General features: G+C 42.9%; 1 long non-coding RNA gene across 2 annotated transcripts in view; it reads right to left on the reverse strand.

Moving 5' to 3' along the window:
* Positions 1–1548: 1548 nt before the first annotated feature.
* Positions 1549–18962, reverse strand: part of LOC129052732 (uncharacterized) — a 189252-nt gene continuing 171838 nt past the window's right edge. For both annotated transcript variants that reach the window (XR_010139522.1, XR_008517877.2), the window contains 4 exons: positions 17736–17895; positions 15182–15302; positions 8651–8799; positions 1549–7335 (listed from right to left, as the gene is read on the reverse strand). This is a non-coding gene — a long non-coding RNA (uncharacterized LOC129052732). The remainder of the gene's footprint in view (positions 7336–8650; positions 8800–15181; positions 15303–17735; positions 17896–18962) is intronic.

Consider the following 18962-nt stretch of genomic DNA (forward strand, 5'->3'; position numbering starts at 1 on the left):
CATTGCATTAGATATTCTGTCATTCTTCACATGTTTCAGATTTTTAAAAGACTGAGGCCTAAAAAGATTAAGTAGCTTTCCCAAGGCCACACAGCTGGGAAAGGGGAAACCAAGAGGCAAATCTTTTTTCACCTACCTCAGAGCACAGCACTGCACCTCAAAGCTATAGCATCTTGCCTACCACCCTCCTTAATCTTGGAGGAGTGGGCTCCTGTGTTCCATTATTGGGAGAGAAATTTACTGGTGAACAAATGGATGATATCGTGGTGCTACAGGTGACATAGAATGGCTGAAGAAGCTAACGTGGTTGCCTTAGGCTGCTGTGGAGCTACGAACAGCTGCCTGTTCTCTTCAACCCAATCGTGGAGGCACCAATCCCATTTCCCAGTGCTGGCATCAGCTCCTCTATCTCCTATGGTGACCTACTTCCCAGACCACAGCATAACCAGCCCCCTCCCCTGCCCCAGAAGTAACTACATCAACCTACTACTGCCTCTAGCTGGATGTTTGGTGGGAATGATTCTTAACTTGAAAAAACTGCAATAATACTAAAACTTCTATTTGGCCCACCACAGAAGACTTATCTGGAAGATGTAGAAGGTTCTATGGGAGAATTAAATTCTGTGACATTAACTGAAATGCTCTTCACCTGTATTTCCCAACCCTGCCCTTCACCCCCTGCACCATGCCAACCAGCAGCAAAAACTTTCTGTATGTCCTACCCTCAGTGGAAAAGGATAATACAGCCTAAAACAAAACTCGACTGGGTTTTAGAATGCCAGTTTTACAGCCATAACAGTGACAGCCGTCTTAACAGCCTTGAGAGAATACTCAAGAGCTGATCTTTGAACAAAAGAAGGCATAGGCATTAAATAAATGATAAAGAAGCCTAAGAGGAGAGGTAACATATATGACATGGGCTAAGAAGAGGACATAGGTTACCATACATTTGGAAGAGGGAAGTAAGAGAGTTGGTTATTGAGGTAAGTTCCAGAGGAAAGGACCACATTCTCCCTCTTGCCCTTTCCACTTAAACCTGGAAAGGAGAGAGGATTCACAGAAACACCAAATGGCTTGGGGAGATCTCAGAGCATAAAACATCTGTATCTTCTCCTCCAAGGTCCCTTGGGGAGTCTGCAAGACTTGCAGAGAGGTTGTTCCCAGCAAGGCACAAGAGTGGTACAGTTAACAATGGCAGAGGAAGGAGTCTTGGTGGATGGGCCTGAGAGTGGCCTCAGAGTGGTGTCCCATGCACCCCAGTGGGGAAATGGGGGGAAAAGACACTAAGAGTTGCAAAGCCATTGAGGGGAGAGCAGAAGGGCTAAGAGATTGTAACTGGCCCAGAGGGGCCTGAGTCAGGATGAAGAAGAAACAGAGAGCATGGCCTATCAGTGGGAGACCACACAGTACCACAGACACCACAGAGGCAAATGTCAATACATGGTGACAGGGACCCACCTTCTTCAGATATTTCATCGGAGATCAGCACGAACAAAGGATGTTCATGGAGCAGATGCCCTATGCCCATCTGCTTCCCGTCCCTTTAGGAAAAACAAAAGAAAAAGGAGGAGCTAAGCATCTTGAGTTAATTGTGTATTTGTCCCAAGGAGACTAACTATTAAAGTAGACTTGGCTGAGCCTACTTGGTTTTGCAAGATTAAGTTTTTTGCCCTTACGGCATTAGAGGCATGAGAGCTAAGACACTCTTTTATACAGAAATAAAGCAAATTAACATCTTTACAAACCTGAGTTGGGTTTTTTTGTTTTGTTTTTTGTTTGTTTGTTTTTTGAGGTGGAGTCCCGCTCTGTTGCCCAGGCTGGAGTGCGATGGTGTGATCTCGGCTCACTGCAACCTCCACCTCCCGGGCTCAAGTGATTCTCTCACCTCAGCCTTCCAAGTAGCTGGGATTACAGGCACCCGTCACCATGCCCAGCCAATTTTTGTATTTTTAGTAGAGACAGAGTTTCACCATGTTGGCCAGGCTGCTCTCAAGCTCTTGATCTCAGGTGATCTGCCTGCTTCAGCCTCCCAAAGTGCTGGGATTACAGATGTGAGCCACTGCGCCCTGCCCAAACCTTAGTTTTGAGGACTGTTGTGACCATGAAAATTCAGCCCCCAACAAGTGCTCATGGAATTGCCAAGGAAAAATAAAAACCACATAAACAACTTCATTTTAGGGCATGGTCAAGCTACTTTGGGTAGAAAAAAACACTAGAAAAAAAAATAGAAGCATCACCTCTGTTACATGGCATTCACTCCCAAGACATCAAATTTTCTCCAGTATTTTGAAATAGGTCATGGAAAAGGAAGCCATTTCCCTTCATCTTTCAACAGTATGTAACTACTGATGTATTTCAATGAAGCTAATTCCTGTTGTTTTTTTTTTTTTTATCTATTTTCACTTACACTATCAATGAAGAAGTCCTATTTTGCAAGTCCCACTGGGAATCTTCTCTTACCATCCACTTGTTCACAATGATAAATGGTTTCATTCCCAAGCAATTTACTTAGAAGGAAAAAATGAAATACTCAGGGCACACACAAACATAAATACCTTCATTGCTTGGAAACACATCTGGGATAAGGGGGACCATTTTTCTCCCTCTCATAGCATTCCCACCTAGGCTTATAAATAGGAAAATTTTCCCTCTTTCCAATTTTTTCTTTATTCCCATGATGGGAAAGGAAGTGTCTAGCATTCAGTGATACAATTTTTCCCTACAGAGCAGAGGAAAAAAGTCTCTACCTAGCCCTCTTCCTTGTGTTTTTTTGTTTGTTTGTTTTTTCTTTTGTTTTTTTTTTTTTTTCTCTCTGGCATCCACCTACTCAAAACACACACACATTTTTAAGCTCCTTCAGGAGGACAGCTTCAATTCCAGATGGTTACTTTCATTCTAGGAGAGGATTATAGAAAGTCTGTTCAGACTACAAATGCAAAATGGGTTCCCATTCTAACTTCACCAATAATTAAGCTGGTATTTGATCTGCCCCATTTGACCCCAAAGTACTTCTCTCAATTGGCTCTAAACTCAAAAGTGGGAGATAGGTATAATATATTGGCCCCTTAACTCTTAAAAGGCTTTTGTGTTTTGCAAATATGGTAGATTAGAAAAATGGCCACAGATTAATCTCCTTCCCACAGCCTCACAAGGTAGTGTTTCTCACCAATAGTTGGAGTTTGGGTCCAAGCCTTGAATGTGGGCTGACTAGTACCTTGCTTTGACCAGTAGGACAGGGGCAAAGGAACAAAAACAAATACTTGAAAAGTACTTGGTCTTGTTCTCACAGGCTTGCTCTCTGGCTATTCATGGAAGCCAGCCACCATGTGAACAAGCCCAGGCTAACCACCTGGAGGATAAGAAACCAACATGGAGAGTGAGCTCAGATATGCCAACAATCAAGACCAGGCTAGCCACCACAAACCAGCAGGCCCTTGCCAATCCACCAGCAGGAATGCAGATGCATGCACAAGCCCAGTCAAGATCAACTGAGCCCAGCTCAGACCAGAAGAAGCACCAGCTGAGCCCAGCCCAAACCGCCAATCCACAAAATCATGAGCCAAATTAATGGCTGTTGCTTAAGCACTAAATTGTAAGAGAAATGATACAGCGAAGAAAAAAGCATCAGATGATATTGCCCCTTGGTTGCTTTCTATATCAGTGTGCTCAAGTGTCAGGTCCAGCTGGTCAATCTCAGAGAACTTCCTGTTATCCTCTCCTTGAACCACCTTTTTAATGCTTATCAAGAAACAGGTGTAGAACTCAGAAGCCCTTATCTTGGGAGGCTCACCAGATTCTAGACGGTAAGTCTTAAAGCACTCAATGGAACTTCTGGCATATAGTCACTATTATCATTATTATTACTTTGCAGATTTAAAATGCTCTTTCTCAGAATAATCTGACAGGGAGAAATTCTTGGTGGACATTTTTGGCAAGTTGGATAAAGTAGCGGTTTGAATTCAAGCCCAGCATTCACCATTACGGACACTGCCAAAAAGTTCCTAGCATTTCAGCAATTTTCACTCTTCTGAAAGAACTAGGAGGTGGAAAATTATCCTGTTTCCCAGTCAAGAAAAAATGTTTTTGTAGACTGTTATACACAGTGACAAAACCTTGTCTGTTTCTCCATAAGCAGAAATCTGTAGACACCAGGAAATATAGCAGAATTCTTCTGAGGTTTACTAGTGTGTAGACAGCCTTACGATTGAACTGGATTCATAATCCTTGCCTTGCTGACACAGATGGCATCAAGAATGCACAGCCAACCTCATTAACTCTAGGACAAAGGGGATTATACAAAATAAATTAAACTCAAAGAGTCTTAGAGGATTCTGGGCCTCCTTGACACACATCTGACCTTGTGTGGCAAAGTGAGTTCTGGAAACAACAATGGGGTTTGTTACTTACCTTTCTGAGTCACAGTTTGGGGACTTGTTGCCAAAAAACAATGTTGAAATGATTAGATTGCTAAAATGATGCTGTCATGCAAAGACAGCTCCAACATTTCTATTTCTTTTTTAAGTCAAACAACAGCAGGCTCCTCACTGAAATGTTGCATTTCAGCAGAATTTCAATTTACATTTTTCATTCATTTGCAAAATTTGGATTTATTGCTTTTTTAAGGAAGAAAGCAGTGATATTTTGTGGAGGGAGGCAGGAAATGAGACAAATAATTTTTTGTAAGACTTGTTTGTATGGTCTGTCCATATGAAAAAAAATGGAATTCCCATGCAATAAAATAAATTACAAGCAAAAGTTTGTTTGTATATAGTTCCATGTATGTTTCTGCAGAGAGAAATGATAGCTTTTATCAGTTGATCAGAAAGGGGAAAAAGGATTAAAAGTATTTATCAGAAAGAGGAAATGGGCAATAATATAGCAGTTAAAAAATGTGTTCAGGGGGCCAGCCTTTTTTACTTTTCGCCACTTACTAATAGAGTGATTTAGGAAAATAAAAATATGTCTGAGTTTTGTTAGTAAGAATGTGGCTAATAATGCTTATCCAATAGGGGAGTTGTGAAAATTTGATCAGATCAGATATATAACTGGGATATAGTAGGCACTCAGTAAATAACAATGTACTTTCTGTCCTCTAATTGAGCCACTTGTGTTATATTTAAAACCTCTCACAATCCAAACCCAACACAAATTCTCAAGAGATTCATCTATCAACACTCTATATGTTTTTGTCATATATCCCAGCAGCCCTGGCCTGCTATGTGGTTTCTGTCAACTTCCCTAACCCCTTCTTACCAGTAAAATAGGAATCACCATGAGGATTAAATGACATTATATATACAAAGAACTTGGACCAGGGCAGAGTGTATGATAAGCACTCAATAAATGTTAACTAGATATTACACTTATTATCCTCCTCATCATCATTATTACATACCTCACCCTGACCTCTCCTTTCTCTGTATCATCATGGATGACACTTTATTTTTCTCAGCTTTCCTACATCCTGCTCATGTGTAAGTCTCAATTCACTGATCCCTCCCAGGAATGGTTGAGCCACCATGCCCCCTGATCCACGTGCCTCTCCTATCTCACATACCATATCACTCTATGTTTCCCTGCTCATCTGTCTGTCTCTCTAGCTAGTCTGTGAGCTTCTAAGGGCAAGAATTGTGCTTTATTCATCTCTGTACTACCAGGGCCCAGCACAGAGCCTGGTTTATGGCAACTGCTCAGTGAATAATGGTGCAACTGAAATAAAGAATAAATGTATGGATTCTATCTCCTTCCAAACAAGCATAGTTCTTATTTAATTTCTTCATTTATTTTAACTATTTTAGTTTTTAGTGGAAAAAAAATGATTTAAACTGGTGTCTTAATCCATCCATTCAGGCTGTTAATAACAAAATACCATAGACTGGGTGGCTTATAGACCACAGAAATTTATTTTTTACAGTTCTGGGAAGTCCAAGATAAAGACAGAAGAATAGTTGGTGTCTGGTGAGCACTTTCTTCCTGGCTCATAGATGGTGCCTCCTCACTGTGTCCTCACATGGTGGAAGAGACTAGTCAGCTCCCTGATGTCTCTTTTAAGAGCACTAATTCCATTTATGAGGGCTCTAATCTTATGACTTAATCACTTACCAAAGGCTTCACCTTTTGATACCATCACTGATATGGTTAGTCTTTGTGTCCCCACCCAAATCTCATCTTGAATTGTAAGCCCCATAATCCCCATAATCTCCACGAGAGACCAAGTGGAGGTAATTGAATCATGGAGAAAGTTTCCACCATGCTGTTCTCATGATAGTGAGTGAGTTCACACAATATCTGATGGTTTTATGAGACTCTTTTCCCTTCACTTGGCACTTCTTTTGCCTGTCACCTTGTGAGGAAGGTGCCTTGCTTCCCTTTCACCTTCCACCATGATCGTAAGTTTCATGAGGCCTCCCCAGCCATGCTGAACTGTGAGTCAATTAAACCTCTTTCCTTTATAAATTACCCAGTCTTAGGCAGTTCTTTATAGCAGTATGGAAACAGACTAATACAGTAAATTAGTACCATAGAGAGTCAGGTGCTGCTATAAAGATACCCAAAAATGTTGAAGCAACTTTGAAACTGGGTAACAGGCAGAGGTTGGAACAGTGAGAAAGTTTGTAACTTCCTAGCAACTTGTTGAATTCCTTTGATCAAAATGCTGATAGTGAAATGGACAATGAAGTCCAGGCTGAGGTGGTCTCAGATAAAGATTAGGAACTTCTTGGTAACTGGAATAAAGGTGATTATTGCTATGCTTTAGCAAAGAGACTGGCAGCATTTAGACTCTGCCTTAGAGATCTCTGGAAATTTAAACTTGAGACAGATAATTTAGGGTATCTGGCAGAAGAAATTTATAAGCAGCAAAGTGTTCAAAAGGTGACTTGGGTGCTCTTAAAAGCATTCAGTTTTATGCATTCCAAAAGAGATGGTTTGGAATTGGAACTTATGTTTAAAAGGGAAGCAGAGCACAAAAGTTTGGAAAATTTGCAGCCTGAAAATACAATAGAAAAGAAAAAAACATTTTCTGAGGAGAAATTCAAGCCAGCTTCAGAAATTTGCATAAGTAATGAGGAACAAATGTTAATTACCAAAACAATGGGAAGTATGTTTCCAGGGCATGTCAGAGGTCTTTATGGCAGCCCCTCTCATCACAGGCCTGAAGGCCTAGGGGGAAAACGTTGTTTTCTGGCCAGGGCTCAGGACCTTGCTGCCTTGTGCAGTCTCGGGACTTGGTGCCCTGTGTCCCAGCCATGGCTGAAAGGGGTCAACATACAGCTCAAGCCATTGCTTCAGAGGGTGCAAGCCCCAAGTCTTGACAGCTTCCATGTAGTGTTGGTCCTGTGGGTGCACAGAAGTCAAGAATTGAGGTTTGGGAACTTCCACCTAGATTTCAGAGGATGTATGAAAACACCTGGATGTCCAGGCAGATGTTTGCTGCAGGGGTGCAGCCCTCATGGAGAACCTCTGCTAAGGTAGTGTGGAAGGGAAATGTGGGCTCAGAGCCCCCACACAGCATCCCCAGTGGGGTCCTGCCTAGTAGAGCTGTGAGATGAGGGCCACTGTCCTCCAGACCCCAGAATAGTAAATCCACCAACAGCTTGCACCATGCACCTGGAAAAGCCACAGGCACTCAATGCCAGCCCATGAAAGTAGCCAGGAGTGGGGTTATACCCTGCAAAGCCACAGGAGCAGAGTTTCCCAAGACCATGGGAACCCACCTCTTGCATCAGTGTGACCTGGATGTGAAACATGGTGTCAAAGGAGATCATTTCAGAGCTTTAAGATTTGACTGCCCCAGTGGATTTCAGATTTGCATGGGGCTTGTGGTCCCATTGTTTTGGTCAATTTCTCCTATTTGGAATGGATGTATTTACCCAATGCCTATACCTGCATTGTATCTAGGAAGTAATTAACTTGCTTTTGATTTGACAGGCTTATAAGCAGAAGGTACTTGCCTTATCTCAGATGAGATTTTGGACTTGGAATTTTGGCTTAATGCTGGAATGAATTAAGATTTGAGGAACTGTTGGAAAGGCATGATTGGTTTGGAAATGTGAAAAGGACATGAGATTTTAGAGGGGCCAGGGGTGGAATGATATGGTTAGGCTTTGTGTCCCCACCCAAATTTCATCTTCAATTGTAATCATCATAATCCCCAAAATCCCCACGTGTCAAGGGAGAGAGAGTCTCTCAAGGGAGAGACCAGGTGGAGATAATTGAATCGTGGGGTGGTTTTCCCCATGCTGTTCTCATGGTAGTGAGTGAGTTCTCTCACAAGATCTGATGGTTTTATTAGGGGCTCTTCCCCCTTCACTTAGCACTTCTCCTTCCTGCCGCCTTGTGAAAAACGTGCCTTGCTTCCCCTTCACCTTCTGCCATGATTGTAAGTTTCCTGAGGTCTCCCCAGCCATGCTGAACTGTGAGTCAATTAAACCTCTTTCCCTTAAATTACCCAGTCTCAGGCAGTTCTTTATAGCAGTATGGAAAGGGACTAATACAGTTCCCTTGGGGATTTGAATTTCAACAAATGAATTTGGGGGGGAGGTAAACATTCAGACCATAGCAAGTGGTTTAAGCAAAAGGGAATGTATCTCTCAATTAAGAAGTCCAATAGACAGCTCCTGGCATACCTGGATACAGGTATTGTACCCACCTCTAACTCTGCTTTCGTCCATGTTGGTTTCATATTGATGCAGCCTCAGTCGTGCTCCCTTTTGGTGGCCAGATGGTCATTGGTGACCTCAGACTGCATCTTCCCAGACTACTTGTGCCAAGGCAAATAACTTATTCTTCCCAATAGTTCTATAAATGTTCCAGAATAGAAATTAACTGGCTAGATACCCTCCCCTGGAGAAAGGTAGTAGGAACTCCATATTCTCTAAAAGACTAGTTGCTTCCCAAAGGAAATTGGGTGTGGTTACCAGAAGAAGAATATATATAGGCTCAACAGGCAAAAATATACTTGTCTATCACAGGTTCCCTCCCTGTCTCTAGTCCTACTTGCTCCTAAATTTTCACCTAGAGACTTGGGCTTCCACCAATACTAACCACCTGCTTTCTTCTTCTCAGTTTGTTGTAGCCTCTTTCTTACAATCTGTGACACTTTGAGAAGACCCACTAGCCACCTTTAGTCTGTGCACCCACGGCCTGCTTACTTAAGTCATATCTGTGCAGCTTCCTGATCATACTCAGTGCTGGAGTTTTAGAGGTCTCAATACTGGACACCTCTTTCCTGCCCTGGTGCAAGACCAACTTAGAAATAAGTAAAAGATTCAGGCAGTTGGGATTTTAAAAGTTCCCTTCCCCACAGATAACAGTTGTTGGAGAACAAGACTTAAATGAGTAGCAGCAATGGGTTTCCTAGTATTGCACATTAGAACTGGGCAGACTTCTCTACCTGGTCACACAGAGTGCTGAAAGCCTGCTGGCTTCCCCATGGAGCCCGCCCCAGAAAAAAAAATTGAAAACATGAAAACAACTCAATTCCTACAGCACTGAGGAGTAGAATTGTGCTTTCTGCAGGCAGGAAGGAATAAAGAGAAAAACAGAAAGAGGCCACACCAGGGATGCCTAGTTCCTTCTCCCAAACTAACCAATCAAGTAAGTCTCTGCTCCCCCAGAGAAGGAGTGATGGACATGCAAGGGAGAGATGCCTGTGTATTACACCAATGCATGCTCTTCTGCATGCAGTGGGAGACAAGAGTCCCCCCAACAATCAACCTGGGTCTGGCTTGTTTGTGCATCACTGGTGCTGTAATCCTGACAAAGAAACACCTCCTTTCCAATCATGTTCTCTTTGCAAGCAGTTGGAAGTAATCGATAGGGATGTTGTCACTCTTTGGACACCCCCAGGAAGATCCCACCTCCAATGGGAGAAGATCCCACCTCCATGGGAAGAGGCTGAAGGGGAGGGGGCAAGTAGCCAACCCATTAAAATCAACTTGATGGCAGTTCCGTTTGTCTTCCAAAAAAAAAAGTGTGTGTACTGCCAAAGATTTTTGCTGACTCTTGGCTTTTTTGCTTTTAGTGCTATTGTTCACCCTGGGGATTTATGGTAATTCTTACTCCCTAAAAGATATCTCTGTAAGAATGCCCATAAATTTAGGAGGAATTGTTTCGATTTTTCTTACTAATTATTTTGCCTCTCAGTTATATATCAGCAATTTTTAAAGTCATAGGATGTTTCTTAGATACAATGGAGTATGAGACACAGGGCTCTGGGATCCAACAGATACCTAATTAAGAGTAAATCAGGTCAAAGCACAGACGGGGAACCTACTGCACACAGAAGATTGCTCTACCTGCCATGGGAGGCCAGGGGGGAACAGAAAAGTAGTGTCTGACCTTGAAGCAATAGCCATTCCCAAGGCTACTTCCATGAATACAAAATGACTTAGCAAAGCAAGCACATTTTAATACAGCAAGTTTTGTTTGGGATATTTCCAACTATATTAGACAGGGGTCTCTTGATGAGTACACAAGGGAGGCATTTCTTTCTGTTCTCTATACAAGAAAAATCTAGTAAATCTAGTATTTTACTGACAAATTATTTTGTTTGCAAACAATGAGCCATGAATATCATACAAGCTAATTATGGTTTTCTTTTTTATTTTGGCTGCCAGGGAGCTCAAAACCAATATTCAACCCATTTCTAACAAACGTATAGGAGCTTGTAGCAGGCATTTTACATACTAATCTTAGTTTTCCTTGGTTCTCCAATCCTAATGGTCCCTTCATCCTAATTTGTTCATCCATTTATGGTGGCCTGCTCACTGGGTTACAGAGTCCCTGGCCTTCACAGGTTCATAATTTTAGAAAGCAGCCCAAGCTACCTGTCTCTCTGCTCAATTTCAGAAGATGTTTGTCATTATAGAAACCTGGAAGCAGCCCATGCCTGGAAACAGGTAAGGGGTAGCTGAGATAAGGAATGTTCTTGACTTTGGGCAGAAGAGAAGAGACTAGAAAAAAATCCCTAGAACAAAGGCTGAGAGTAGAACAGAGTGTGCACAGCCAGGAATGGTAATAACCATTACAGAATTGAGTAGAAGTCATGAACAAGGACTTCCCGAGCCTGGGTTGAGGTAGAGGGACAGAAAAGGATGGGGGTACTTACACATGCTGTGGAAGATGCAACACTGGGAAGGAGAACATATATTCCATGAAAGCAGGAGACACATTGTCTTGCCCATTACTGTCACACATGCCAAGCATGGCATTGCATTCAACTAATATATTTTCAATGAACAAATGCCTCAGTAGGGATTGTTCATTCGTGATCTGCTTCTCTCTTGACACCTCTATACCTTGAACTCAACCTTCCTTTCATTTTCTGATGCAACAGTGTTGGAGAAGGCAAAGTAAATACAGTGACCTAGAATCAACAGTTGCAATATTAGTGAGCCCTCAGCATATTGGGCTAGCCAATGTACCAGGGGAGCGACTGATGCCATCTTACTTATGATTCTGCAGAGCTTAGCAGTTTAGCACATAGGCTGTAGATCCAGATATCTTGGGTTCATCTCCCAGCTCTGATACCTGGCATCTGTAGGACCACAGGCAAGTTATATGAACACTCTGTGCCTCAATTTCCCCATCTGTACAATGGGGATAATAACAGTAGCAACTGAACAGGACTGTTGTGCGGACTGAGCCAAGATATGTGCCTGGTATATAATAAATACCATATAGGTGTTAGTCACTATTTCTAGCTAAAGGCCTGGTCAGCTATGGCTCATACCTGCATGGTGATGCTATAAACTTTACTCTTTATAGTGAAGCAGACACTGGGAGCCAGGGTGGTACAGAGCATGGGAACACAGCTATAGAGGAACGGAAGAGGTCAACAGAATAGGGTATCAATGAGGATGGGGTCAGGAAGGACAGAGTGCACCAGCAGAACACGCATCTGGGAATGTACCCCTTCGAGTCCTCATTGGCTGAGATTCAAACGTGAGACCCAAGTCTCCAGACCAGCCTGGAAAGACCAAGTCAGAGGGCCAGACCTGGAGGGTCTGGCACCCAAGGAAGAATTATTGGTTCTTGGCTCCTTCCCAACATTCCGCTGGGGAAAAAAATCCTTAGTCCTTCCGTGGTGTTTTTCAAGGAACCACCATTCAACTAGTCATGTAGGCAAACACCTTAGAACCACCCTAGAGTTATCTTTTGTCCTCATCCCCAGAATTTCCACTGCCAAAGCCTGACCTACACCCAGCTACTTCTCTCTATCTCTGCTACCACCACCTGGGACAGGCCACCATCACCTCTTGCCCGGGTAACTGGTCAGACCCTGCTTACTGGTCTCCCCCAAGCTTCCCCATCTCTCCACAACCCACTTTCTGAACAGCAAGCAGATGGATGTATTTTTTAGTGTAAATCTAATCACACCCTCTTCTACCTAAAACTCTACACTAGCTTTCTGTCACCCTTGGAATAAAATTGATGCTTCTTCCTTTAACCCATGAGGGCCTCAATCATCTGGGCTCTGCTGACTTCATCCTTCAACACGTTTCCTCTCTTGTACCATAATTTAGCTGCATCATTCTTTTTTTTGCATTTCCCAAACATGCTAGGCTATTAGCACTCTGTGGCCCTTTGCATTGGCTGATCCATCTGCTTAGAACTTTCTGATTTCCAGTCTTTTCCCCTAGATGGTTTCTTTTTGTCATTCAAGCCTCAGCTCAAACGGAAGACCTTCCCTAGCCCCCCCATGCTAGGGAAGCATCCAATTCCACTTTATCTCGCCCTCTGCCCCTCACTTCATGGCACTGAAAACTAATAGGAATGTTCTTGTTTGTTTGTTTACTTTTTCACTGTGCCCCCAAGTAGAAGGTGAGCTCTACGGGAGCAGGAATTTTACCTGTCTTGCTATCTACTATTTCTCTAGATCAATACAGTGCCTAGAACAATACCCGGCACGTAGTAAATGCTAAGAAAATATTTGTTGTGTGAGCAATGTAATCAATCAGAATGTGCCCCAGAGCCTGGGCTGTAGTCTTTAACCCTCTGTAATAGAGCAGACACTGAGAGCCAGGGTGGTACAGGACGTAGGAACAGGGCTATAGAGAAAGGGAAGAGGTCAACAGAATAGGGTATCAATGAGGATGGGGTCAGGAACTTGCACAAGCTTGCAGGTAAGTGTAAGGAGAGAGAGGACACAGAGACCAGCAGTCAAGCAAGACATGAGCAGCAATGTTCAACTGGATTGCAAGGCCACTGCCTTGGAGATGGAAAATCTATGTGTGAGGGAAGGTCAGGGCAGCTACTTGGATGGAGCATGTCAAGCTGACAGAGAGCCCATTTGGTCCATCCATCCTATCAACAAATCTCTCGGAACTTCTACCATGAGCAAGGCAGTAAAGTGAAATTTGTAAAAGACAAAGAAATTAGTGCACTTTGGTCCCGCCTAAAGTAGGCTCCTGGGCTACTGAGAACTCAAGTACATATGTGGTACTGTGTGGTAAGTACTATAACATTTAGAGTCTAAGGGAGCACAAAAGAAGAATTCCTCCCTCAAGTCCGTTCTGGGAACAAGGGAGGCTTTGCAGAGGAGGGGCAATTGAGCTGGGCATTGATGGCCAAGGAGTTCCCGGGAACCACGTTGAACCTGGGAGAGTAGAACACCTGAAATCCTGTGAAATCCACAAAATTCGTTCCCTGGCTTGTTGGCATTATGCTTCCCCAGCTAAACACCCCCAGCTACAAGGTCTGCCAACTATCTGCCTTTTCAAATCATGCCTTTTATCTGAAACAGCTTTGAAGCTCCCTGGGCTTACTGTCTTCCATTGTTCAAAGTAACTACTGGAAACGCTACCTCTTGGCAGTGAACCTTAACTCTGATCCATCGCCAGTGGGAGGTTCAATTGGTAAATCCTTTGGAAGAGTAATTTAGAAGACTGTTTCAGAAGTCTTTTTTAAATGGCCATGCATTTATTCTTCTGAATAATCCTGTTTCTGGAAATCTATCCCAAGGAAATGATTCTAAATTCGGAAAGAAAGATAAAAGCTGTATGTGTAAGTGTTCACTATATATACTAGTTATATTAAGAGCAAGCTAAATGTTCAGTTATAAGGGAACTAATTTTTTTAAATGGTTCATGCAGTGGAATATTATTTAACCATCACAAAGGGCACTTTCTTAGAATATATAAGAGCGTAGAGAAATACTGCTAAAATAATGTTACGTGAAATAGGATTTCAAGACTTACAGGCAATATGAACACAACTATACAAGAAAAGTATGGCTTTGTCATTTTATGACAAAGGCTGGGAAATGAGTAGAAGGAATGTTACGTGCTCCATTACTGCATCTGGGGGGGTGTTTATTGGTGATATGCAGGAAGCACTGGGACTGTTTAAAAGGACTGGGTTAATGTGCTGTTGAAACCCAAACTGAAAGTGGCTCTTGCACTTGGATTTTAAGTGCCCATTCTACTGATACAGCTTGACTTCCCCTTCTGCCACCCAGACCCCACACAGAGAATACAAGCTTCCCCAGGGCATGAAAAGAGACAGAGACTGAGAAGGAGAGAGAAACATAAACCTAGCAACACAGACACACAAACACTCTCAACAACAGGGAACTCAGAGGGACGGCACAGTAGAGATACATTGAAGGAAGCAATATTGTCCATGGAAACCAGCTGATAAAGATTTAACTCTTAAAGCAAACTTGGAGCAAGTGCCTAAGTGATGACTGTCAACGAACTCATGCCAGTTAGAAGGTCTGAAAACGGGAGTCAGATCTTCCAATACTCCAATCTTCCACACTGAGCAATGTGGAACTCTCAGGAGAGTCCACATAGCATATCCTCAAAGACACAGATGCCAACCAGACCTGAATTTGGATAGGTCTGCCAATCTCACTGGCCAAGAGCTCACACCAGTTCCTTAGTGTGGGGAGCTGGAGATCAATAATGGAACCCACTATTTGGTGTTTGTTTATGCTGTGGATGTTATGACTAAATTTTGTATGTCTCCTATTCTGGAAGAATTTTGGTTTAAGTCATTCTGTTATTTTTACGTTTAAAAATAGAAAGCAAGGCCGGGCACAGTGGTTTATGCCTGTAATCCCAGCACTTTGGGAGGCCAAGGTGGGCAGATCACGAGGTCAGGAGATCGAGGCCAACAAGGTGAAACCCCGTCTCTACGAAAAATACAAAAATCAATTGGGTGTAGTGGTGCGTACCTGTAATCCCAGCTACTCAGGAGGCTGAGGCAGAAGAATCACTTGAACCCGGGAGGCGGAGTTTGTGATGAGCTGAGATTGCACCACTGCACTCCAGCCTGGCAACAGAGTGAGACTCCAACTAAAAAAAAAAAAAAAAAGCAAAACCTTTCTTATTCTAGATACATATATGTGGATACCTGAAATTATTGTAGTCAAGATTATATTCTCTAAAGCCACAAAAACAAACAGAACATAAAAGCAAATCTCCTTAAAGACTGTGGCTTTTTAAATGCTTATTTATACTGGGTGTAATATATATAAACATATATGTATGCAGGAGAAAAAAGGTGGTTACAGAAATTTCGGTGTTAACAGTGATTGTCTTTGGCTGATTAAACTGAATGATTTGTTTTTCAATGTTTCTGATTTAGACCAATTTTTCTTGATTCTCATGTATTACTTTCATATTCTCAAAAGGAAACCTACTTCTCACATAGGTTCTGTTGGAAGTTAATTGGCAGGGTGGGGTAAGGGGGTTTATAATGCTATTCCATATCCCACCATACAGTTTTGCTGGCAGACAATTCTCATCACACAAGAGCTGTCCCCCGGCTGCCTACACGCATTGCTAACACTTTATTTCCTTGTGTTTCCTGCTCTACTTGGACATAAATATGCCTGGCTCCAACCCCCACATTGCCCAATGCCTTCAACTCAGAATATCTGTCTTCTACCAGCTCTATCCCAATCCTAGACCTGATCAGGGGAAATTTAAGAGCCTAGGCCAGCAGTTGGTGACCCGAAATCATTGATTCTGGCTGCTGTTCCTATTGTGACCTCGATCCCTACACCTAGTAACTGGGCCATTCCAGGTATGAGCTATGGTAGATTGATTGTAGCGATGCCCCCAATTAAAGGCCTTCCTGTATCTGTGCCCTTTGTAATGGGATATTGAAGTCCCCACCACCCAACCACACACACACATCTAAAGATGGTGTCCATTTTTCTTACCTCCTTGAATCTGGGCTGGCTGTGTGAATTGCTTTGGCAAATAGAATGTGATAGAAGCCTAGGCCTAAAGAGGATTTATCCACTTCTGTTCTCTCTCTCTGTCCCCCACATCCCTCCCTCTCACACCTCTGCCACACCATAAGAACATGCCCAGGTAGCGTGGGACCACACCCAAACTAGCCTGCTGCAGGATGAGAAGACAGCCTACAGCCCACTATGCAGAGAGAGAGCCCTTCCAAGATCCACAGACTTCCTGCCAAGCCCATAGATGACTGCAGAAACTACATGAGCCCATCTAAAAGCAGAAGAACCTCCCAGGTGACCAGCAGATTCATGGCCAATAATGTTTCTTGTTTTCAACCACAGTTGTAAGGTGATTTGTCACATGGCATTATTGTGTCAATAGATTGTGATACAGAGTTGATACTCCAGTTCCAATGAATGTCTTTTCTCCCAAATCATCTAAATCTCTGCCCAAAATGCAGGTCCATGCCCCAGTATCCAGAGAAACTTGAGTCTTGCCATGGCCCTAGAGTGCTCTCTGCTTTGGCCCCAGGGTCTGCCTGGCCAGATCCTTTCCTAGCCCCTCTTATCAAGACTTTCCAGACACAGTTCCTCTCTGGGCCACTGCCACCAAGCTCCATGTGACCTTGACAGTGACCATTAACCTCATTCACTGTGCATAGAGCCCATCCCACAGCCTGTGAACATGGATATACATGAAATGCTTAATGATAAGCACTAAATGTAGAGTGATAAGAGCAATTGGGAAAATGAGGACACCCATGGTTATTAAGCACACAGTCTGTGCCAGACACCATAGTCAATGCTTCTGCTTATCGCATTCATACAATGTCTCTAGTAGTAGATGTTATTATCCCCATTGTGATGACAATATTGAAGTTCAAGGAGTTTGAGTAACTTGTTCAGGATTGTACAGTTAATAACTGGTATAAGTGTGATTTAAAAGCATGTTTGATTCAAAAACTCTGCTCTTTTCACAGTTGCCACGAGTATCAGTTAGCTATTGCTGAGGAAAAGTCCACCACGAAACCTCAACATCTATTTGTCCCTGGTCTGGGGGATCAGCTGGAGTTTGGCTGATCTCAGCTGGGGTCCCTCATCCATCTGTGGCCAGTGGAGGTAGGGGGAGTGGTGGATCCACTCTAGACCTGACTCTAGAATGTCCTGGTGGAAGCAACCTAGCTGGGATATAGCTCAGCTCTACATCCACAGAGGATGATCTCTCTCATCCTCCTACCTTTGGGGGCCAGCAGGCTAGCCCAGGCATGTTTTTCTCCTAGCAAAGGCAGCAGCACAAAGGAGCAGAAAGAGACAAGCAAGTGCTCTTGAGGCTTGGACTCAGGGCTGGCACACCATCACTTTGCCTTTTTCTATTAGCCAAAGTGAGTCACATGACAGAGCCCCAAATCAAAGGGTGGAAAAGCACACCTACCTATAGGGGGAGAGCCCTGCTAAGTTACATTGCTGGGGCATGGATCCAGGGAAGGGTGAAGAATTGGGCCTATTAGTTAAACTTAGATATCATGTCCCCTTATACCTGTAAGATGGTGGCAAATGTGAATCCTGCAAAGCAATGTCTTGTGGGTCAAGAGCATAAGCTTGGAAACAGACTGCCAGGTTCAACTTGTAGTTCTGCCACCTTTTAGCTGCATAGACTTGGTTGAATTATGAACTTCTCTGTATTTCAGTGACCTCATCTATAAAATAAGAATAATTAAGCCAACCTCTTAGCATTGTTAATGAAGATTAAATATAAAGCACTTTGTTTATATGTATTATATGTACAGATAACATGATTGCCTATGCATAAAATTCCAAAGAATCAACAGAAAAGTTCCTGGAACTAGTAGGTAATTATAGCATAATTGCAGAATACAAAGTTAATATACAAAAGTCAATTGCTTTCCTATAAAGCAGCAATGAACAATTGGAATCTAAAACTGAAACAGACATAGCATTTAGTAAATGTGAGCTATGATTACATAAAGAGGTTATAGGCACAGAGAGCAGGGTGCTTCCTCTTCTGTTCTTCCATTCGTTTGTCTCAATCTAAACCTCTTTAGGCCAGTTTCAGCCTCTAGCACTCAACATTGGTGTATAATCTCAAAGCACACTGATGAGTATTCTTTGTTATTGACTTCATTTTCCTCAAGAAAAACTGAACTCTGGAGGACATCTGGGCTTTATATAAGGTAACAAAGTAAGCATCATCATCACCATCATCATCACCATAATTATCACCATCATAACCCTGGTCTTCAGGTTCTCAGTCTCCAGGCTCTTACCCAGCCAGTGAGCCATGCTGCTCCTTTAAATAAAATGAGGGGTTTGGAAGAGAAGATGAAGAGAAATCCTTGGGAAATTTGAGAGAAATGAGTAAAGAAAAAGAAAATATATCCTTTTACCAGAGTTTTCCTTCTTAACCCTGACTTGGAGTTGCTCTTTGCTCTGGAGGAGAGCTCTAGATGAGCTGGGAGATTTGGATCTCATTTGTAGTATTTCTGAAAAGCAGCTGTGCAAACCCAGGCAAGTCATTCTGCCTCTTTGGGTGTCAATTTCCTCCCTTGAAAAGTGAAAATGATGTCTCCCTGTCTGTCTTACCAGTGATAAGGAAAATCAGATGAAATGATGGATGCAAAGGAGCTGTTCAAACTATAAAACATAGCATGGGCCAGGCTCGGTGGCTGACGCCTGTAATCCCAGCATTTTGAGAGGCCGAGGTGGGTGGATTATGAGGTCAGGAGTTCAAGACCAGCCTGGCCAA

This window comes from Pongo abelii, chromosome 23 (assembly GCF_028885655.2).
Source record: "Pongo abelii isolate AG06213 chromosome 23, NHGRI_mPonAbe1-v2.0_pri, whole genome shotgun sequence".
Taxonomy (NCBI): Eukaryota; Metazoa; Chordata; class Mammalia; order Primates; family Hominidae; genus Pongo; species Pongo abelii.